Raw genomic sequence first — 22,077 nt, 5'->3', positions numbered from 1 at the left:
CTAAAAAAAAATCCTTTATTTTATTTTATTTTATTTTATTTTATTTCTTTCTTTTTCTATTTCTTCTTTTTCTTTAACTTCTTGGGAAGATAATAACGATATGGCTAAGGAACGCTCTCTCAAAGAGTATGCAATCCCATCTTCAAATGAGTCATACGATGCTATTGTGTACCCAACGGTTGAGGACAATTTTGAAATAGAACCTGCACTTGTTCACTTAGTGCAGCAAAATCAATTTTTCGGATCACCCACTGAGGATCCGAATTTTCATATTTCTACCTTTTTAAGACTCAGTGGAACCTTGAATGCAAACCAAGAGGCCGTAAGGCTGCACCTCTTTCCTTTCTCCTTAGGGGGTAGAGCTAGTGCTTGGTTTCATTCATTGGAAATTGGTTCAATCACTTCATGGCAACAAATGAGGCAAGCTTTTCTTGCCTGATTCTTTCCCTATTTTAAAACTGTCCAATTAAGGAATCAAATCACACAATTCACTCAAAAAGATGGAGAATCTTTTTACGATGCGTGGGAGCGTTTCAAGGAAATGCTTAGACTTTGTCCCCATCATGGTTTAGAGAATTGACTTATTATTCACATTTTTTATAATGGTCTTTTGTATACCACAAAAATTTATATTGATGCAGCTGCAGGTGGAGCTTTAATGAACAAGAATTACACAGAAGCATACGCCTTGATTGAAGACATGGCTCAAAATCATTACAAGTGGACCGACGAGAGAGCCATCACTAATTCTTCACCCTCCAAAAAGGAGGCAGGTATGTATGAAGTCTCTAACTATGATCACCTTGCCTTTAAGATTGATGCATTAACCCAAAAATTTGAAAAAATAAATGTTAGTGCCATCTCTTCTTCTTCTTCTTCTTCTTCTTCTTCTTCTTCTTCTTCTTCTTCTTCTTCTTCTTCTTCTCCTTCTTCTTCTTGTGAAATTTGTGGTGTATTTGACCATATTGGCATTGATTGCCAACTAGGTAGTGTTGTTAGAAGTCCAGAGCAAGTAAACTATGCTCAATATAATCAAGGGTTTAGAAACAACCAAATTTTTTCTCAAACCCCTCAAAATCTTTTTGGACAACAAACAACACCACCCAGTTATGCAAACAACCAAAGAGTCCCTCAAAAATCCAGCTTGGAACTTTTTTTAGAAAATTATTGTATAAATCAATCCAAGCAGCTCCAAGAGCTTAAAAATCAAACTGAATTTATGAGTGACTCTTTTGCCAAACTTACATCGAAAGAAGACTCCATAGTTACTCACAATCAGATGCATGAGACTCAGACTCCTCAAATGCCCCAATAGGTGGCTACTTCCTCTCAATCCTCCGAAGTCCTCCTAGACCAAATCGAAACCAACCCCAAAGACCATATAAGTGTTATTACCCTTAGGGATGGTAACCAATTAGAGGACCCCATTGTGAAAGTTCAGAACAATGAAGGAGAGATAGGGAGTAATGAGCCTCAAAGTGAGAAAACCATAGGAGAGAATGAAAAGCCATTCGTTTCACCATCTCATGAGCCTGAAATTCTATTAACACAAGGGTTTGATGAGTCCAAGTTAGATGAGCATTTTATGAATCTTATTGAAATACTTCCAAACAAATTGCCACCTAAACTTAAGAATTTAGGAAGCTTTTCACTACCTTGTGTCATAGGATCTGAAACCTTTGAGAAAGCCATGTGTGATTTGGGAGAGAATGTTAGTTTGATATCATTGTCCCTTTCTGAGAGATTGGGTATAGGATAGATGAACCACTTTCTAACCGTCAAGCTAATGACACTAAACGAGCGCTTCGTGGGAGGCAACCCATGAATTTTATTGCTTTTATTTTTTGTTTTGTGTTATTTTAATTTGTTTTGTAGGTATTTGTCCAAATATGATACAAAAAAGTAAAAGAAAGTTGAAGCCATTGACCAGAAACCAACCCAAAAAAAAATTCAAAAAAAATAAAAAAAAAATTTCTTCCCACTCCAGAAGCTTGGCACGGCCGTGCCAACCTTTCAGCCAAAAAAAAAATTTTAAAAAAAATTACTTTTTTTTATTTTTTTCCCTCATTCAAAATAACCTCTTTCATCCTTTATCCATAACCCTCTAAACCAAATTCATAAACCATTAAACCATAACCCAAAAACCAAAAATTCTTCACCAATCTCCATCGTTCAACTCTTAAACTTCACTTAAACCACAACCTCATCACTAAACCAACTCTTCCCAACCAAAACCTTGCCTAACCCTAACCTTCACCCAAAATCCACACCAAGTTAAGTTAAGGTCAATGGCATCAATGAGGAAAGTAAGGAGATTGAAGCCTCTGGAGGTGGTGCAAGCAAGAAGCAATCAACAGCTTGCAATCATGGGATCCAATTCAAGGATTCTGAGCAATGGAATAGGTATAAATCTCTAATCTTTAGAACTATCTCTCCTTGCAGTTACCCTGATGTTAATGTTATGGATAGACTAGAAATAGATGAATATGTGATTAGGCTGTTGAATAACACAACCATGTGCTTAGGTACCTTCAAAGGGTTATGACTTGCACCATATAGAGTAAGAAAGAGGTAGGAATGATGAGCTGCTTATGTTGTGGGATATGCTTTATAACCATCATATTAAAATTTGATATTATTTGCTTGATTATCTTGTTTCAATTGTTAAAAAGAAACCGGATGATAAGGGTGATATAATGGTAGGTGGAATCATCACTTTTCTTGCTAGAAAGTTTGGGGTGAGTATGAATCAAGGGAACAAGAGGATAGAGGGAACAAATATCTAGACTTATATTCTCACTAATTTGTCCTTCCTTAGAACCCATGACCTTACTCACAATTACCAATATGAATGGAGAATTATTAGAGATTATTGTTTGATTATTCTACCTAATCCGGACTTAACTATTCTGGAGGTGGTGGAAAATTTGCTTTATGTTGGTACTAACCCACAGGTACATAATGATGGTGATGATGATGGTAATGAAGAGGAGGTAGGTGCAAACTTGCACCATGAACAAGAAGTCGGTGGAAGCTATAATGATGAACGACAGGCATGGATGCAAACCAAAGTTCAAAGAATAAGCACCGGGCTACAAAGATAAGGTGTTGAAAGGAACAATGTCCAAAGGAGCAATCGAATAAATGAAGAAAACAATCAAATGCTCTGAAACATGATGTAACACCTTCACCTCCAAAGTCCACTATGGACCTCAATAAAATTGTGAGCTTTCCTCTTCCTCTACTCTTCCTCTTCCTCTTCCTCTTCCTCTTCCTCTTCCTCTTCCTCTTATTGAGCCATGGATGCAAACCAAAGTTCAAAGAATAAGCACCGAGCAACAAAGACAAGGTGTTGAAAGGAACAATATCCAAAGGAGCAATTAAATAAATGAAGAAAACAATCAAATGCTCCGAAACATGATGCAACACCTTCACCTCCAAAGTCCACTATGGTCCTCAATATAATTGTGAGCTTTCCTCTTCCTTTACTCTTCTCTACTCTTCTTCTTCTTCTTCTTCTTCTTCTTCTTCTTCTTCTTCTTCTTCTTCTTCTTCTTCTTCTTCTTCTTCTTTGAAGGGTTATATTGAGTAAAAGTAGTATAAGTTTGTGTGGGAAATAATTAATGTGCTTTATTGTTTTATTCTCTATAGATTGTTGAACTTAATGGGGCGGGAGAATGGCACCAACATGTGGGGGAAAGGACAATCCCTAACTTCCTAATTGTGGTGGTGACTCCCTAAATTCCTAAATTCATCAATGCTAGGGGGAAAGGACAATTACATCCAAAAAGACTTCCTACGCGGAGATGAAATAAAAATTTTGCAGCACTGCTTAGGGTGATTTTGAATCTAGGGGGAAAGGACAATTACATCCAAAAAGACTTCCTATGAGGATAGATAGCCCCTAAGAATCTGCAGCCCCTTTGTGCTTAAATTGTTAATCTAATTTAATTTTAACTAAATTCCCATCACTTTTATATGAAATGAAGAAAGGACTTTTCTCGGTTACTTTAGCATTAGGGATAGAATATGTTCCTCATAATATCTGTCTTATACAGGAGCAAGAAAAAGTTGGACTGCACACACACACTCACTTAAAACTTGTTGTTGGGTTGAATAAGTTCACAAGGAATGCTTGAGGTTGTAATTAGTGTACTTGAAACAAAACCTTAGGAGAGGCATGAGTTTTTCAATTGTGTTGCCATGTTTAATCTTTCTTGTTGCTGCTATGTCTATTGCCTTTTGCTTGAGGACAAGCAAAGATTCAAGTGTGGGGGAGTTTGATGAGTCAATATTTAGTCTATTTTTATGCATTATTTAGTTTCGTTTTAATTAGATTTAGTTTTATTTTATTTAAATATTGTTTCCTTTTTGAGCTTGTTTACTACAAATGCATATTTTGAAGGTGAGAAAAACACAAGAAGGGGGGTTGAATTGTGTTTTAGAAAAATTCTTCGTTTCTCCTAAAAACTGAACACACTGATCAGAAGCTAAGTGAGACAGCTTCTGAAGTGATAATCAGAATCTAAATGCAGCGGAATAAAACAGAGAGAGAGAGAAGAAGAACGACACAAAGCAATTATACTGGTTCCTTCCACAATCCGGAAGTAGTCCAGTCCCCCTTGCACTTCCAAGGAGATTTCACTATGAGTAATATCTGATTACAAATGCTCAAGCACACAAGCAAGAGACTTCCAATGCTCAAGCACACAAGCAAGAGACTTCCTTTGCTCAAGAACACAATCAAGAGACTTCCTGCTCAAGCACAACTGCAAGAGACTTCTTAACTAAACAAAATTACACAAAAATTGTTTAAGGTTGAACACTTGATATACAATCAGAGGTGCTCGCAATACAAATCAGATACAGACTCAATGGACTTAAGAATTTCTAAGATATGACTTTGAGACACAGAAATTCTAAGTGAATGCAGAACAATTTCAGCAGAGGTTTGGTACTTGTGAAAATCTTGTGAGTCTTTCGTTCAGCGTTCTTGCATTACCAAATCTCTAGGTCTTCACTCCTTTATATAGAGGTGTGAAAGAGACGTTGTGAAATTGCCAGCACACCAAAGAGTCGTTGTTGAAGCTTGATCTTTCACCAATGATCTTTTGCCTGATTTGGTTGTTGTCCTATGAAGAACAAATTTGAAATCCATTCCTTATCCAAAGGAACATCTATGCAGGCGAGACCGTATTCTGGAGCTGTTTTCTTGTCTTGAAGTGCAGACACAAAACAGAGTAGTGGAGAACGTGGTTGTACAATTCGTACAAAGTACAATGTCAACGCTTTCGTCCAAATTGCAAACACACACCTTCAAACACCTTTGAAATGACCGTTGCAAGCTCCACTAATCCTTTGTTTGTGTTTTCGAATCCAATAGACAGCTTTTGCATTGATGATTCTTCAATTCTTGATTCTTTGCAAATCCAGTTGATATTCAGCTTCTGGTGAAATGACTTCTGATGAGGCAGCTTCTGATGATGCAGCTTCTGATGAGATGACTTCTGCAGCTTCTGATGATGCAGCTTCTGATGATGTGACTTCTGGACCTCTTGTCTTTAGGAGCACTATTCTTCAGGAGCAGCTTACTTCAGGAGCGCTATTTCTTCAGGAGCAAGTTGCCTTCAGGAGCGTCCAAGCTTCAAATTTTTGTTGTTTCCATAGCTCTTTATTTGCTCATTCAGAACCAATGATGATGTAACTTTATAATTATGGTCCTGTACACTTGAACAAATATTAGCTAGTCCAATTTACAATTTTTAATACCTTGTTATCATCAAAACCCTTTAAGGTTCATTGTTAAACACATTTTGTTCCAACAATCTCCCCCTTTTTGATGATGACAAACAAAAGTATTTAAAATTGATCAATTGTTGTTAATCTAATTAACAAGTTGACTTTGGGGTTCTGAGGTTTGTAAGCTCAGAATCTGAGGTTTGTAAGCTCAAACTCCCCCTGAGTCTGATAGTCTTTAAGGTGAGGTTTGTAAGCTCCCCCTAAGTTCTATCCAGGTTAATTAAATTCATTTTTCGCGCAATAAAATTATCAGAGCTTAAAAACAAAATTGAATCATTGAAAGAATTAACTTATAGATAAGAAGAATGGTTCAATTAATTTTACTTGAATTTTGATACTCCTTCGTTCATTCATAGCTTATACCAATAAGGTAAAAAGATAGAAGTTTTTCAAAAAATTTCAAATGCCATTAATGGGGCTCAGAGCCTTTAAATACTTGTCACATATACTCCCCCTTTTGTCATTATCAAAAAAAATTAGAATAAATTTAAGCATAAAAGACAAAAAGATATGAGAAAAAAACTCAAACAGGAGAGAGTATAAAAGAAAATGAACTAAATAAGTCAGAGCAAAAATCATGTATATTCAATTGTCAGAAGCAGCTAAACAGTCAGAATCAGTAAGCATTCAGAAGCAAAAGAAATAAGACAAGATGATTTCAGAAGCAAGGACTAAGAAAATAAAACAAACAACAAACAAAGAAAAACACAAGGGTGTGCAACTAAGGGTTGGTTTGTTGTTGTTTCTTCATCTCTTCCATTTCTTCAATCTTCTTCTTCAACAATTCTTCAAGTTGTTGTTGCCTCTGAAGAAGAGCTTGTTCCCTTTCTCTAGCTTCTTGCTGCTGCTGTGCCATCTGTTTCTTCAGAAGCTTACACAGCCTTGCTTCTCTGGTCAAGTAATCCGTTTCAAAGAAGAAGGGCTGGTTTGCCAAGAGCAGTGTAGAACTTCTTACTCTAAGACTCTGATTCAGATTTTCCATTAGCCTTCTGACTGAAGCTTGCTTGACTCTGATGCATTTAGCCTTGATTTCTTCAATAACCTCAGCTGCCCGGTTCTGAAGAGATACCCAGGAGTCTTCATATGCACCTGTGAGATCAATCGTCCTTCGTTGATCCACAAGATTATGCAACTGACTTAGGATTGAGAGAAGCTCAGAATTAATATATCCAGATTCCAGGATGTTTGAGGGTGGATGTTCAAGGATTTCAAGATCAGAATCACTGATTTCTAAGTCTTGAATAGGGTTAGGAACTGGAATGGTAAGGTGTGTTTGTGTGTTAGAAGATGAGGGCTGGTCAGAATCAATGTGTGTGGTGGAGGTTGAGGCTTGAACATTGACTAGAGAGATGTCAACATCCATGGGAGTTGGTTCAGGAGAGTGTTCAGGTAAAGGTTGAAATTCAGTTTCAGATGGTGGTTGTTGTGGTGAAGTTGTTGTTTGAGTGTTGAGTTGGGGGTCAGTGATGGCTATTGGTGATTGTGGGAGTGTTGTGGGTTTTTGTGGTTCAGGTGTTTGTTGATGAGGGTTTTCTGAGACAACTTTTTCAGAAGCAGCTGCTTCTGGAGTTGTTTCAGAGGCTTTTTCTGAGGTGGACTCAACATTTTCAGGAGGAATCATGTTGAGAGGTTGAATGCAAAGGGGTTGAGGGTTAAGGCGAAAGATAGAATCAATGACTCTTTCTCTCTGCTCAGCCAGTTTAGCTAACTTCTCATTAACTATGTGGCCAACTGGTTCATAAGAAGTTGACGAAGAGGGCTTATCGTTGGTTTTGGTTGATGTTGATTGGCTTTTTACTGGTTTTTGAAAAAGTTGAGCTAAGGGTACATCATCATCAGAATCATCAGAATCTGATAATGATGCGGATGCGGAATCTGAAGATATATTAATTACCTTTTCTGGTTCAGGATCAGAATCCTCTTTAGCAGATTCACTGGACACCTACAACAGTTGCTTGGCTTCTGAAACTACAGACTCTCGTAGCTCAGCAGCAATTTCCAGAACTTTTTCAGCGGCTGCTTTCTTCTCTTGTAACTCTTTTAACTTCAAATCAGAAGCAGCTTGAGCTCTTAAGGTGATATGAGGAAAATCCTTGGTTCTCCTCAAGGCTGGCTTTCTCTTCCTCTTTGGTATAGCAGGTTGATCAAGAGAAATATCAACACCCATGATCATCCTGGAGTCCATGTCTTCAATGGCTTCTTCAATAGAAGGTACTGATGAACTACCAATTTTGAGCTTGTCAGCAACAACTTTTGCCTTTTTAGTAGTTTGTTCAACCTCTAGATATTGCTCTGCAGTCATCTTCCTTTTTGACTTTCTGCCTCTGGCTCGTGGCAGAGCACCACCATACATTTCCTCTGGAATATCTTCCAATCTGATTCTCTCATTGGTTGCCTCAAAATGTTCCTTGATAAAGTACAATTGCACTTCAATGGGATCCTTCTTGCAGATGGGTGGAAAGTCCTTCATAAGATCAGACATAACAAGTGATTCACTTAAATCAGTTTGAAGTTTGGTGACTTCACTGATTAGCTTCATATTCAATAGAGTATGAGCATTAATGAATTTTCCAGTTTTTGTGTCAAGTAGCTGATCTGTGAAGCCTTGAGATTGACTGAGACTGTTCAAGATACCTCCTTGATAGAATATCTCTGAGAGGAGTCTTCCATAAGGAACCCAGGGTTTATCCAGTAGCTGACTCTGCTTCAAACACTCTACCAAGTACTTGAACACGTATTTGGGCACATTCACCTTTTCCTTCTTGATGAAGTGCTGGAGAAGGACCTTCTGAGCTAGATTTGGCTTCACACAGTCACCACTTGGAAACAGGGTCTCATTCTGAATCTTCAGAAGCATCTTGGTTTCCATGCTCAATTCAGCATATTTCTTCTCCTTCTCAGAATTGTAAATCACCAAGTTGGCTTGCTTTTTCCAAATGCGTTTTTCAGCAGCATCTGAAAGATCTATTCCAGAGTAGTATCCAGAGGCTGCAGCCTTGAGAACATACTCTATGTGCCATTGTGCAATTCTTATTGGAATACCACAGATGCTGGATCTGATTTCATCTTCAACAAATGGCGCAAGACCCATTTCTTCTCTTGTTTTCCCTTCTAATTCAGGATACATTAGCACCATTTGACTTTCCTCAGATAAGGATGCCGCTTTGTTGTAAAATTTTGCTCTTACCCAGAAGTGTCTAACCAGAGCTTCATATGTTGGTCCATTCAACATTCTGAAATAATCCATGAGTCCTTGCTCTTCATAGTAGCTTCTGATAGAACACCTATGAAAATTCAGAGAATCAAAGTCCACTGGATTCTCTATCTGAACTTGCAAATCCCATTCTTCCAATTTCATGCTTCTTCCTTTGTAGTCATATTCAGGGACCATTCTTGAAGTAGATACTGAATCCTTTCGTTGCGAGCTTGATGATGCCATTTGATGATTGACGAAGATTTGAAGAAGATGAAGATTTTTAGGGTTATAAGGTTGAGAGAATGCGCTTACTTCGCAAGAGGTTTGAGAGCAAAAGTGTTTGTTGTGAGTGAGTAGTGTGTGAATTGACAAAGTGTTAAAAGTAAAACGATTGCAATTCAAAAGAGACAAACAAACATAACATTAATGACAAAATTGGGGGCGCGTGAAAAGTACTTTCAAAGCTTTTAAATCATCATTGCCCTTTTAGTTATACACCAACACATACAGGCCACGTAAGAAGTTCACAGAGTAACTACCAAGTTAGTGGGCCAGAAGTTACTTTTTAAAAGGTAACTTCCAACGTTTCCACTAATTCAACTATTCAGAAGCAACAAATCCAGCTTCTGGACTTCAGATGCTGACGTCATCATCAGAAGCGAGTTTTCCTCAGAACCTCAATAAAGAGCTTCTGATGGACTACCGCTTCTGAACTAACTTCAGAACCTAAAATCCTATTCAGGAGCAAGCAAGCATTTAATCAGATACAAAGTGCATGTTCAAATTTTTCTTTATAAAATCAAATCTTTCAACAGTTAAAGGCTTAGTAAATATATCAGCCCATTGATTTTCAGTATCAATGAATTGTATATCTAAAATTCCTTTTTGAACATAATCTCTGATAAAATGGTGTTTGATTTCAATGTGCTTCGCTCTTGAATGCAAAATTGGATTTTTAGACAAACAAATAGCAGCAGTATTATCACAATAAATGGGAATACTGTTAGCAGTTATCTGATAATCTTCCAACTGATGTTTCATCCAAAGTAGTTGTGTACAACAACTTGCAGCTGAAATGTATTCTGCTTCTGCTGTAGACATAGCAATAGTTGTTTGTCTTTTGCTAGCCCAGGATATAAGATTATCACCCAGAAATTGACAATTGCCACTGGTTGACTTTCTTTCAATCCTATCACCAGCATAATCAGCATCACAGAATCCAATTAGCTTATAATCTAAGGATTTCCTATAAAGGAGTCCAAGATTGGTCGTTCCTTTCAAATACCTGAAGATTCTCTTGACAGCAGTCATATGAGATTCTCTAGGATCTGATTGGAATCTTGCACACAAGCATACACTGAATAAAATATCTGGCCTAGATGCAGTGAGGTATAACAAAGAACCAATCATACCTCTATACAGCTTCTGATCTACTTTAGCTCCTTCATCTTCTTTGCTTAAGGTGCATGTAGGGTGCATTGGAGTGTTCATCACTTTACAATCTTCAAGTTTGAACTTCTTCAGAAGCTCCTTTGTGTACTTTGATTGATGAACATAGACTCCATCTTTGCATTGATTGATTTGAATGCCCAGGAAGAACTTCAGCTCTCCCATCATGCTCATTTCAAATTCATCCTGCATTAACTCAGAAAATTCCTTGCAAAGAGATGCATTAGTAGAACCAAATATTATATCATCAACATATATTTGCACAACAAGAATATCTTTCTCAAGGGTCCTTCTGAAGAGTGTAGTATCAACCTGTCCTCTTTTAAAATCATTTTTGATTAAGAAATTACTTAGTCTATCATACCAAGCTCTGGGAGCTTGTTTCAAGCCATATAGTGATTTCTTCAGTTTAAAAACATGGTCAGGATATTTAATATCCTCAAATCCAGGAGGTTGCTTGACATACACTTCTTCTTCTATGACACCATTTAGAAATGCACTCTTGACATCCATTTGATATAATATTATGCCATGATTAACTGCATAGGAAAGAAGTAACCTGATTGCTTCCAATCTTGCAACTGGAGCAAACGTTTCAGTGTAATCAATGCCTTCTTGTTGACTATACCCTTGTGCAACAAGTCTGGCTTTGTTTCTTGTTACTTCACCTTGCTCATTCAGCTTGTTTCTGAATACCCATTTTGTTCCAATAATGTTCTTGTGCTGAGGTTTGGGTACCAGATCCCACACATCATTTCTTTGAAATTGATTCAACTCTTCTTGCATAGCTAGGATCCATCCATCATCTGAAAGTGCTTCATCAACTGTTGTAGGTTCAATCATTGAGATTAGTCCAATCATCAACTCTTCTTGTCTGAAATGTGATCTTGTTATTCTTGGACTATCTTTGTTTCCAATGATTAGCTCTTCAGGATGTGAAGACTTGTGTTTGAATGTGTTTCTGGGAGGATCTGCTTGATGTGAGCCATCTTGTGCTTCATCAGAAGCAGCTTCATCTTGTGCTTCTGATGTGGGTTCAGCTTCTGAACTATCTTCAGATTCAGCTATCTGATCAGGTTCTGGAGTAGCTTCAGGAACCTGTATCTCTTCAGAACTTTCACCTTGCTTTGAAGTTTTATCTTCAAGCTCCTTGTCATCAAATTTAACGTGCATAGATTCTTCAACACAAAGTGTTTCTGAATTATACACTCTGTATGCCTTTGACCTTTCAGAGTAACCTAAAAAGATTCCTCTTTGGGCCTTGGCATCAAATTTCTTTAGGTAGAGCTTGTTGTTCAGAATGTAACAAGTACATCCAAATTGATGAAAGTAAGAGATATTGGGTTTTCTTCCTTTAAAGAGTTCATATGCTGTTTTCTCCAAAATAGGTCTAATATAGATCCTGTTTTGAACATAGCATGCTGTATTCACTGCTTCTGCCCAAAAATGTTTCGGTAAATTGTTTTCATGAATCATGGTTCTGGCCATTTCTTGTAAAGTTCTATTCTTTCTCTCTACAACTCCATTTTGTTGTGGTGTTCTAGGAGAAGAGAATTCATGGAAAATTCCATGTTTTTCACAAAAAGCTTCAAATGGCTCATTTTCAAATTCTCCACCATGATCACTTCTGACTTTCAAAATTTTTGATTCTTTTTCAGATTGAATTTGAGTGCAGAAGCTACTGAATACATCACACGCAACATCTTTACTCTTTATGAATTTCACCCAAGTCCATCTGCTGTAATCATCAACAATGACTAATCCATATCTACTTCCATATAAGGATGCAGTACTTACTGGTCCAAATAAATCAATATGGAGTAATTCTAAAGGTCTTGAGGTTGAAACAATATCTTTTGTTTTAAAAGATGATTTCACAATTTTCCCTCTCTGACATGCACCACAGAGTGCATCTGAATGATAGTCAATGTCTGGTAGCCCTTTCACCAGTTGTAACTTACTAAGCTTAGAGATTAACCTCCAGTTAGCATGTCCCAACCTTCTGTGCCACATCCATTTCTTATCATTCACTGATAGTAGGCAAATCACCTTCTGATCAGCCAGTTCAGAAAAATTGATTTTATAGACATTGTCAACTCTCTTTCCTTTGAACACAATGGATTTGTCTTCCTTGTTGATTACTGTACAGTTGGGTTTTTCAAAAAACACATCATAACCATTATCACAAAATTGACTAATGCTCAAAAGGTTATGTTCAAGACCATCTACCAACCATACATTATTAATCGAGGTAGAGGAGTTACCAATAGTTCCTGTACCTATGATCTTGCCTGACTGGTTGCCTCCAAATTTCACATTTCCTCCCTCTTTCATTGTTAGGCTGAGGAACATGGACTTGTCTCCTGTCATGTGTCTTGAGCAACCACTGTCTAGGTACCATGATCTTTGCTTTGGCACTGCTCTTAGACATACCTGCATCATTGACATTTTTAGATTTAGGTACCCATTGTTCTATGGGTCCTGGAAGGTTAGTACATAAGGCTTTACTCTTCACTTCTTGTACCTTGTGCTGTGAGTTGGATTGCTTCTGATTAACCATCACCTTAGGTTTTGGTACTTCAGAAGTAGTAACTGTCTTCTTCTGAAACTTAGACTTCAGAACCCCAGATTTTGGTTTCACCAGACTCTGAGGAATAGGTTCTGATCTTTTCAGGATCCTAACCTTTGAAGTTTTGGAATCAGATTTGATCATAGCCTTTGACTTAGAGTTCTTTGGCTTTGAAGTAATCTTAGCCTTAGAACTAGAAGCTTCAGGTTCTGATTGAACAACAGTTTCCAACTCAGCCCCTTCTGGTACAAAGAATGTTTTCAGACCTTCCTTGATGCATTCACAACAAGACTTTAGATTGGTTTTCTCCAGTTTCACTTCTGGAAAGCCAATTCCTCTGCCATTGTTCTTGTAAATGCTATAAATCATAGAAGCCACTCTGCTTCTGTCAATGCCAGATATAATAAAATCTTCAAGAGCAATTTCATGGTTACTTAAAGGTTTTTCATTACACTTTTCTTGTAGCTTCTGACATAAGAACCTGAGCTGATCTTCATATGTTTTACACATGAAGTCAAAGCCCCTAAGTCCTTGTTCAGAAGCTTTCAGATCCAATAAAGTTGATTTTTGCTGTTGTACCAAATCAGCATATTTTTCTTTTAAATCCTTCAACTCATTGGTTCTTACTTCAAAATGTGTAAGAAGTTCTTTAAGTGACTCAACAAGTTCATCTCTGGGAATTTTGGAATATACCTCATTTTCATCTTCTGAGTCTGAATTTGACCCAGCTTCTGAAGTTGCTGTTGCTACCAACCCAACAACTACCTTTGCATCTTCATCAGCTTCCTCTTTATCAGATCCAGATTCACTACCCAAATCATCCCAGGTTGCCATTAAACTCTGCTTAATCTGCTTCTTGAATTTGCTTGGTTTGAATGTAGACCTCTTTGACTTGTCCTTTGACTTTTCTCTTTGAAGATCAGGGCATTCAGCAATGAAGTGACCTGGCTTCTTACAGTTGAAGCATCCCTTCTGATCTTCTTTCCTTGAGCTTCTGGAGTTACCCCTTCTGGAGAGAAACTTTCTGTTCTTCTTGGCCAGATATTGAAGTCTGTTTGAGAGCATGGCCATTTCTGCAGCATCTGGTTCAGAATCTGAACTTGACTGTTCTTCCTCTTCAGATTCAACCACTTTGAGAGCTTTTGATGACTTGCCTTTGGATGGAAGAGCTATTGATTTACTCTTCTTAGTAGACTCATGTTCATTAAGACTTAACTCATGAACTTTGAGAGAACTAACAAGATCTTCGACACTTAAAGTGTTTAAATCTTTAGCTTCCTCAATGGCAGTCACCTTCGGTCTCCATCTGGCAGGTAAGCTTCTGAGAATCTTGCTTACATGATCAGAAGCAACATAGCTCTTCTTTAGAATCTGTAGACCAGAAACTAAGGTTTGAAACCTTGAGTACATCTCCTCAATAGTTTCATCATCCTTCATTTTGAATAACTCATACTGATGTACAAGCAGGAGAGCCTTTGCTTCTTTGACCTTCTTGCTCCCTTCATAATTTGAACAGAGAGAAGCAAACATAGCTTTAGCAGTGGATTTGTCACTCATCTTCATGTATTCTGCTTTGGGTATGGCAGTGACAAGAGCTCCTCTGATAATATGATGCTTCTTGTAAAGTTTCCTCAGTTCTGGAGTATGTTTCTTTCTATCCACAGCAGCTCCTTCTTCATCAAGGACTAAATCACCAACACCATCTTCCAGAATATCCCATAATTCTTCATCTAGGCTCATGATGTAACTGTAAAAGTTGGTCTTCCACCAAGAGAACTCTTCAGCATCTCCATTGAACTTTGGAACTTTTCCAATACTGGTTTTCTTACTATCACTATAATCATGTGAAACATTTTTATAGCTAGTATCACTAGAACCAGAACCATTAGGAGGAGGAGTGGTCATGTTTTTCTCAGATCTTTGACTGTTGCACGGTTAAGTGTTACACAACAGACCAAGGCTCTGATACCAATTGAAGGTGAGAAAAACACAAGAAGGGGGGTTGAATTGTGTTTTAGAAAAATTCTTCGTTTCTCCTAAAAACTGAACACACTGATCAGAAGCTAAGTGAGACAGCTTCTGAAGTGATAATCAGAATCTAAATGCAGCGGAATAAAACAGAGAGAGAGAGAAGAAGAACGACACAAAGCAATTATACTGGTTCCTTCCACAATCCGGAAGTAGTCCAGTCCCCCTTGCACTTCCAAGGAGATTTCACTATGAGTAATATCTGATTACAAATGCTCAAGCACACAAGCAAGAGACTTCCAATGCTCAAGCACACAAGCAAGAGACTTCCTTTGCTCAAGAACACAATCAAGAGACTTCCTGCTCAAACACAACTGCAAGAGACTTCTTAACTAAACAAAATTACACAGAAAATTGTTTAAGGTTGAACACTTGATATACAATCAGAGGTGCTCGCAATACAAATCAGATACAGACTCAATGGACTTAAGAATTTCTAAGATATGACTTTGAGACACAGAAATTCTAAGTGAATGCAGAACAATTTCAGCAGAGGTTTGGTACTTGTGAAAATCTTGTGAGTCTTTCGTTCAGCGTTCTTGCATTACCAAATCTCTAGGTCTTCACTCCTTTATATAGAGGTGTGAAAGAGACGTTGTGAAATTGCCAGCACACCAAAGAGTCGTTGTTGAAGCTTGATCTTTCACCAATGATCTTTTGCCTGATTTGGTTGTTGTCCTATGAAGAACAAATTTGAAATCCATTCCTTATCCAAAGGAACATCTATGCAGGCGAGACCGTATTCTGGAGCTGTTTTCTTGTCTTGAAGTGCAGACACAAAACAGAGTAGTGGAGAACGTGGTTGTACAATTCGTACAAAGTACAATGTCAACGCTTTCGTCCAAATTGCAAACACACACCTTCAAACACCTTTGAAATGACCGTTGCAAGCTCCACTAATCCTTTGTTTGTGTTTTCGAATCCAATAGACAGCTTTTGCATTGATGATTCTTCAATTCTTGATTCTTTGCAAATCCAGTTGATATTCAGCTTCTGGTGAAATGACTTCTGATGAGGCAGCTTCTGATGATGCAGCTTCTGATGAGATGACTTCTGCAGCTTCTGATGATGCAGCTTCTGATGATGTGACTTCTGGACCTCTTGTCTTCAGGAGCACTATTCTTCAGGAGCAGCTTACTTCAGGAGCGCTATTTCTTCAGGAGCAAGTTGCCTTCAGGAGCGTCCAAGCTTCAAATTTTTGTTGTTTCCATAGCTCTTTATTTGCTCATTCAGAACCAATGATGATGTAACTTTATAATTATGGTCCTGTACACTTGAACAAATATTAGCTAGTCCAATTTACAATTTTTAATACCTTGTTATCATCAAAACCCTTTAAGGTTCATTGTTAAACACATTTTGTTCCAACATATTTTATATTTCAGGAACGAATATATGGTGGAAGGTGTCTTGGGGCAAAAGGAAGAGGTTTGGAGCAAATACAGTACAAAAATACGAAGATACGGAGACAAAAATATGTCTCCCACAAGTCAGAAGCTTGGCACGGCCGTGCCACCCCCATAATCTCTTTTGCTGCTTTTTCTTCGGGCCCAAGTTACTCTGTTGTAGTTTTACTGATTAGCCCTTATAGTTGCTTAGATTTTAAGTCAATTGTAAAGCTATAAATAGAGTAGCACTCCATCATAAACATTCATCTTTTGTTCTTGGAATAAAAGTTCACTTTTACTTTATTGTTATATTCTTCTTCTTCTCCTTCTTCTCTATGTCTACAATGAACGTTAGTGAGTAGACTCTTCTTGTCTTGGGATTGTTGGATAAGTCTAATGACATAATCCTAATCAAACCAAGCTTTAACCCTAATTTCATGTAACCGTAATTTCTAATTTAGATTCACCTTTTTAACATGAATTAACCATTATCAAACTGTAGAAGCGAAAGTGGAGGGTTTGATAATTGTTAATCCATCATCCCAAATATCAATTCATAAAGCGAGAGCGGAGCTTTGATATTGAAACAAGTGAATCTAGACAATAATTGCAAAGGCAGTGAAATAGTCTTTGCAATTATTGAGACACAAGTAGTTTCAATCCTTATAAGCATCTTCTAGTAATCAAGTCAGCGAAATAGGCTTGGTTGCTAGGAGTAAACTCTCACCGGACTTTCATCGGAAAGGTGAGGGGCTAAAGGGAAACCGATCTTTAGAAATTAAGGTGTAAACCATGAAATTAGAAGTTAAAGTCTTGTCTAGTGAAGGGTTTGTTATTATGACAATCCAACGATCCCAAGGTATCTTTTTATTATTGTTATTTACCTTCAGCAATTAAACCACCTCTTTATATACTTTTCTCCTCATCTAATCATTATTAAAAATTAATTAAATTTATAACTCCCTAGCGGAACGATACTCTCTTTTACTACTATTACTTCTATAGACCGTGCACTTGCGGTTTGGCCTATCAGTTGTGCTGGTGTATGAGAATTGAGAACAATTGCTATTTTGGCAACTATACAGATCTTATGCTAATGTGCTTTTAATAAAATTTCTTTAAAAAATGCATGACTCCGAAAATGGATTAATTTCAACCACACCTCTAAACTTCCTAAATTCACAATGTAAAAAAAATAAATTGCATGAGTAATAGTAGTATCGTGTATTGATAGATGATTCATCTTCTATATGTAAGTCTAAAATCAGCCTATTCCTTTCTCCATACTCTTTCTTTAACTTTTGGGTTTTTACGTGGGTAAGAGTGAGTTTTTCTATTTAAATTTTGATTGAAATAAATGATACTATAACTATTTTCCACACATGAATGATAAATTACGTAATAAATAATGCTTCTTACATGTTTTAAAATGATTTCCTTCTAAGAAATTTCTTTTATCACATCACCCAGTGTATGAGTATGACAATGCATTGCACTTAACAATTGAGTTATGCTCATTAGGATTGTCATGTAAATTTTTACCCATAAATTAAGAAAACAAATAAAATTATAAAAAAAATATGACATTTTAGAAAAACTAGCATTATTCACTATATATTAGTGTTTCATTCACCATCACAAATTAATGCAAAGTGAAATATAAAAAATATGACATTATTATTTATCTAATCTAAATAGGTGACGGTATAACTGAAACATCTCAGACTGCTTTTAGGATTGCCGACTAATTCCACAAATCAACACGAATATTTTCAGCGTATTTTGTCCTCACACGCACGCTTTCTGAGAAACTTCCCAGAAGGTCATTCATAAAATACTCATAATTGCCGATGATTTTACAAATAATAACATATTTATCGAAGTTTGTTATAAGCACAAAAGATGAATTATATGTGAAGAACCACACAAAAAACATAAAAAAAAAAAAAAATTAAATACTTCTTTTGATCATTTAAGTTTGACAAAAATACCGGATTAATGTTTTAAGATTTTAAATTTCAAATAAGTCTTTTAAGTTGCTAATTTAATGCACATATTTCAAGTTTTTAAATTTCAAATAGATCCTTAAAAGGGTAAGAGTGCATCAAATTAACAACTTAAATGACATATTTGAAATTTACAAAACTTAAAGGACTAACACAATATTTTTGTCAAACTTAAAAGATCAAAAAATATATTTAACTTATAAAAATTGCATCTAAGTTTTATCCTAATTCAAAAGTAACGGAGACACCATCATATGCGTACTATATAATGAGCTTGAAGTTTGCAATACATAATGCGAGAACAAGAGATAATAGAGTTCTAAGATAAAATCTAAAAGAAAAATGGCAAAATATATTCCCCAATATCTTTTCTTGGCACTTTTGTTCATTGCGTTGGTTCTAACTTCGGGTAAGAAACATATGAAATTTTAATCTTACGTTCTATTTCTTCTTACATATAATTAACAAAATATAATAATAATAGTATTTTGTTATATCTTTTGCTTGCATGTTGGTTTTTGTAACTTTTCTTACGATAATATTTTCTTAGATCAATAGTTTGTTATATTTGATAAAAACAAATAGTTTGATATAATCTTGTTTGTCGTTGTTAACATTATATAAGTATATAGCTTATAAAATGAATTTTGTTGTAACAGGACAAACGTGCTTTCCTTCGGATTGTAAAGATCCTAGCACATGCAACGAAAGTTGCATTGCTATCGGTAAGGGAAATAAACGAGGATATTGTTTTTTTGGTATATGTTGCTGTGACTACGATTGAAATCAAATAAGTTACATTATTATATCTTTAAAAAATTTACAATATTATAAATATTTATATATGTTTTACTAAAGATAAAAAAAATTACCTGGTTCACAGCAAAAAGAATAAACAACCTCAAAAAAAAAAAAAAGATCGATTATACTAAATAAGAAACATCTTCCTCCAAAGGTTTTAATTTCATGTATGAAGATATTATGATGTCCGATGTCAGCAAGAGAAAAAGTGGAGAACTTGAAAGTAGGGACCAAGCTCGATGTGAAATAAAGAAAGCAAGATGTCTACAAATCCTCCATGTAAAATAAAAAAGCTTAATGAAGAAGCATAGGATTATGCATACAAGAATTGGGGTGAAAGTTGTTTTGATTTAAATAATGGTGAGAGAGTACCCCACACTGAGTTGTATCTAATTAAATAAATCAACATATATTCTCTTACCGTTAATGTTACTATAGTCGTCTTGAATTATTTATTTCTTGTTATGATATTGCGTGTATATGTATCCCTTTTAATTTTAATTAAATAATTTACCCATTTTATTAGGAAAATGACACTTGAGTTTAACTTAGTTGGTAGAAATACTACAAAATATATATAAAGGTTGGGGATTGAACCTCGTACACCCCACTTATTTGTTCTAAGAGGTTAACTTCTGGTCACTATACTATTTTACCAAAATAAACATAAAAAATAACAATAACCATTAGAAACTCCACACATAAGTGAAAAAGTCGGAGTTTGAGATTCAGTCATGAATTCGGCCAAAGTTGATTTTGAAATTGTTAACCATTTTAATTAAATAACGGGAGCTTCTACCGTTTAGTTTGGAAAACATGGAATCAAATTTAGTGTTTTACTTCGATGAATAATATTGACACACGACATGTAATGAACCAATTTTACAAAAAAGAAATAACTATATGCTTTAAGTGATAACAAATTTTTCAAGTTCACCAACTCATTCAAAATAATAAAGTAATAAATTATCGTCTCCACAAGAATTTTGTATTTTTTATTTATCTTTGACTAGCCAATTAACTAAACTTATAATAAAAATAGTAACTTGGAGAAATTTGCAAGATTAGTAGTTTCACAAACATGGACGAATTTGTGTCATTGGTAAATTCCCTATGCATCGTTGCTCCCTTTATGAGTGGAGGTGGAGCCAATGCTTTGTTGGTGCCAGTAGTGTGCGGTATTGTTTGGCAGAAATGGATTTGATATGTTTCTTAGGGGGTTTAGGAGGTTCCCAAACTTTAGAGGTTCTCCTAATTGATGGTTAGATTTTGGCTTTGCTTCTAGTTATGGTATTAGTTTTGTTGTTTTTGGATGTTTTTTTCTATCGCCGGCCTTTTGTGATCCTTAACCTTTGGTGTTGTCTTTCGGGTTTTAATGTGTAGGTCTACTGTATGTTTCATTATTACTAGAGTTTTATGTTATCTATTGGTCTACTCTATGTTTCACGAAGACGCACACACAATACAATTCGGGTTCATCACAACACGAAACAGGGTAATACGACAACCTCGTCTTTCATCTTATCATCCAATTGTCCATATTGGCCTCTAATGTCTATATAAATGTGGCACCCGTACCACGTGATAAAAGGAAAAATGTTGGTTTTGTATTTTTCTACCACAATGGTAAATATGTTGGATTTTATCAAACAAATAAAATATCGTATCCACAAAGACCTCGCTTAGTTAACTTGAGTTTATATCAACATATTTCTGAACAAAGTTTATAAAAGGTTTTGGTTGTTTGAATCAAAGTAAACTATATATATATATAGATGGAGTTGTGATGGGATTGTATTTTAATAACCATTCCTCATATGATTCCTCTTGGTCGATTGTATACTTTTTATGTTTCATATATAACTCCACCCTTTCCTTAGCATACATCTCCAAACTAAAGTAAATGACACGAAAGAACATAAAGACAACTGACTTCACTGACTTCTGATGCTCAGTGGCAAAATATTTGATTGTTTCTATGCCCTATGCTCGAAAAGTTATATGTGAATATATAGACTTACCCACTATCTCTCGGGAGATAGCACCTATACATAATCTAAATCTTAACCCTTAGATATCCAGCATTACTAGGGCCTAACTAAATCAAAAGATAAATTGCGACACACTACATCGACGACATAACAATAAGAAAAGATTTAGACAAAAATTTAGAGAATATACATCATATACAACCTGACATACTAAGAGTATTATATAAATTCCTAGCTATTTATATCCAATCCCAACGCAAGAAAGAGTTTAGTTACCCATTTGTCAGATGAGCAACATCAAAGAGTTCTTAAATCTTGGAGTTCCATGCTTCCGTGGCCCTGGAGAGGCTCCACCCACTCTCTTCCCTTGTTCTCTCTCTATTCTATATTGGGTTTGCAATTGATTGAGTGCTACAATAACTTTCCCTTCCATTTATAGAGTTTATGGACTTGCAGATTTGCCAAGTGGAATAAGCCCCACGTAGAGAATTGAGGTTGCATTAAGGGAGGAAAAAGTTAGTTGTTCTTCATATATATATTTTTCCAGAAACCGACCTTGTTCGCTAAACAAAACTTCCATGCCAAGCGAACCACCTTTGCTTTTCTTTTCTGGAGAGGTAACCACCTTTTCACGCTAAGCACAACTCTTGTGCTTAGCGAATTGAGTTTGTCTCCAATATTCTATAACTCTTTTTAAAGGCTTGCTTTCACTTTTTCATTCATGCATAGCGAGTTATTGATGTCTCCAGACATCTTTATAGTGCTCTGGCATAACTTTAGTGTGTGTGTGTGTGTGTGTGTGTGTGTGTGTGTGTGTTTGCCTTCTATTATTCCGCATTGGTGCAGTCGT

General features: G+C 36.2%; 1 long non-coding RNA gene and 1 other non-coding gene across 2 annotated transcripts; one reads left to right on the top strand and one right to left on the bottom strand.

Moving 5' to 3' along the window:
• Window positions 1-463: 463 nt before the first annotated feature.
• Window positions 464-570, bottom strand: LOC146907351 (small nucleolar RNA R71). The gene has a single exon (XR_015020846.1). It is a non-coding gene; the product is annotated as a small nucleolar RNA R71 (small nucleolar RNA).
• Window positions 571-18,727: 18,157 nt separating this feature from the next.
• On the top strand, window positions 18,728-19,663 carry LOC146907350 (uncharacterized). Its single transcript, XR_015019363.1, has 2 exons — window positions 18,728-18,844; window positions 19,095-19,663. It is a non-coding gene; the product is annotated as an uncharacterized LOC146907350 (long non-coding RNA).
• Window positions 19,664-22,077: the final 2,414 nt, after the last annotated feature.

This window comes from Medicago sativa, chromosome 7, assembly GCF_051527215.1.
Source record: "Medicago sativa cultivar Bolivia chromosome 7, Bolivia_mono, whole genome shotgun sequence".
NCBI lineage: Eukaryota > Viridiplantae > Streptophyta > Magnoliopsida > Fabales > Fabaceae > Medicago > Medicago sativa.
This window is presented reverse-complemented; position numbering and strand designations above follow the sequence as displayed.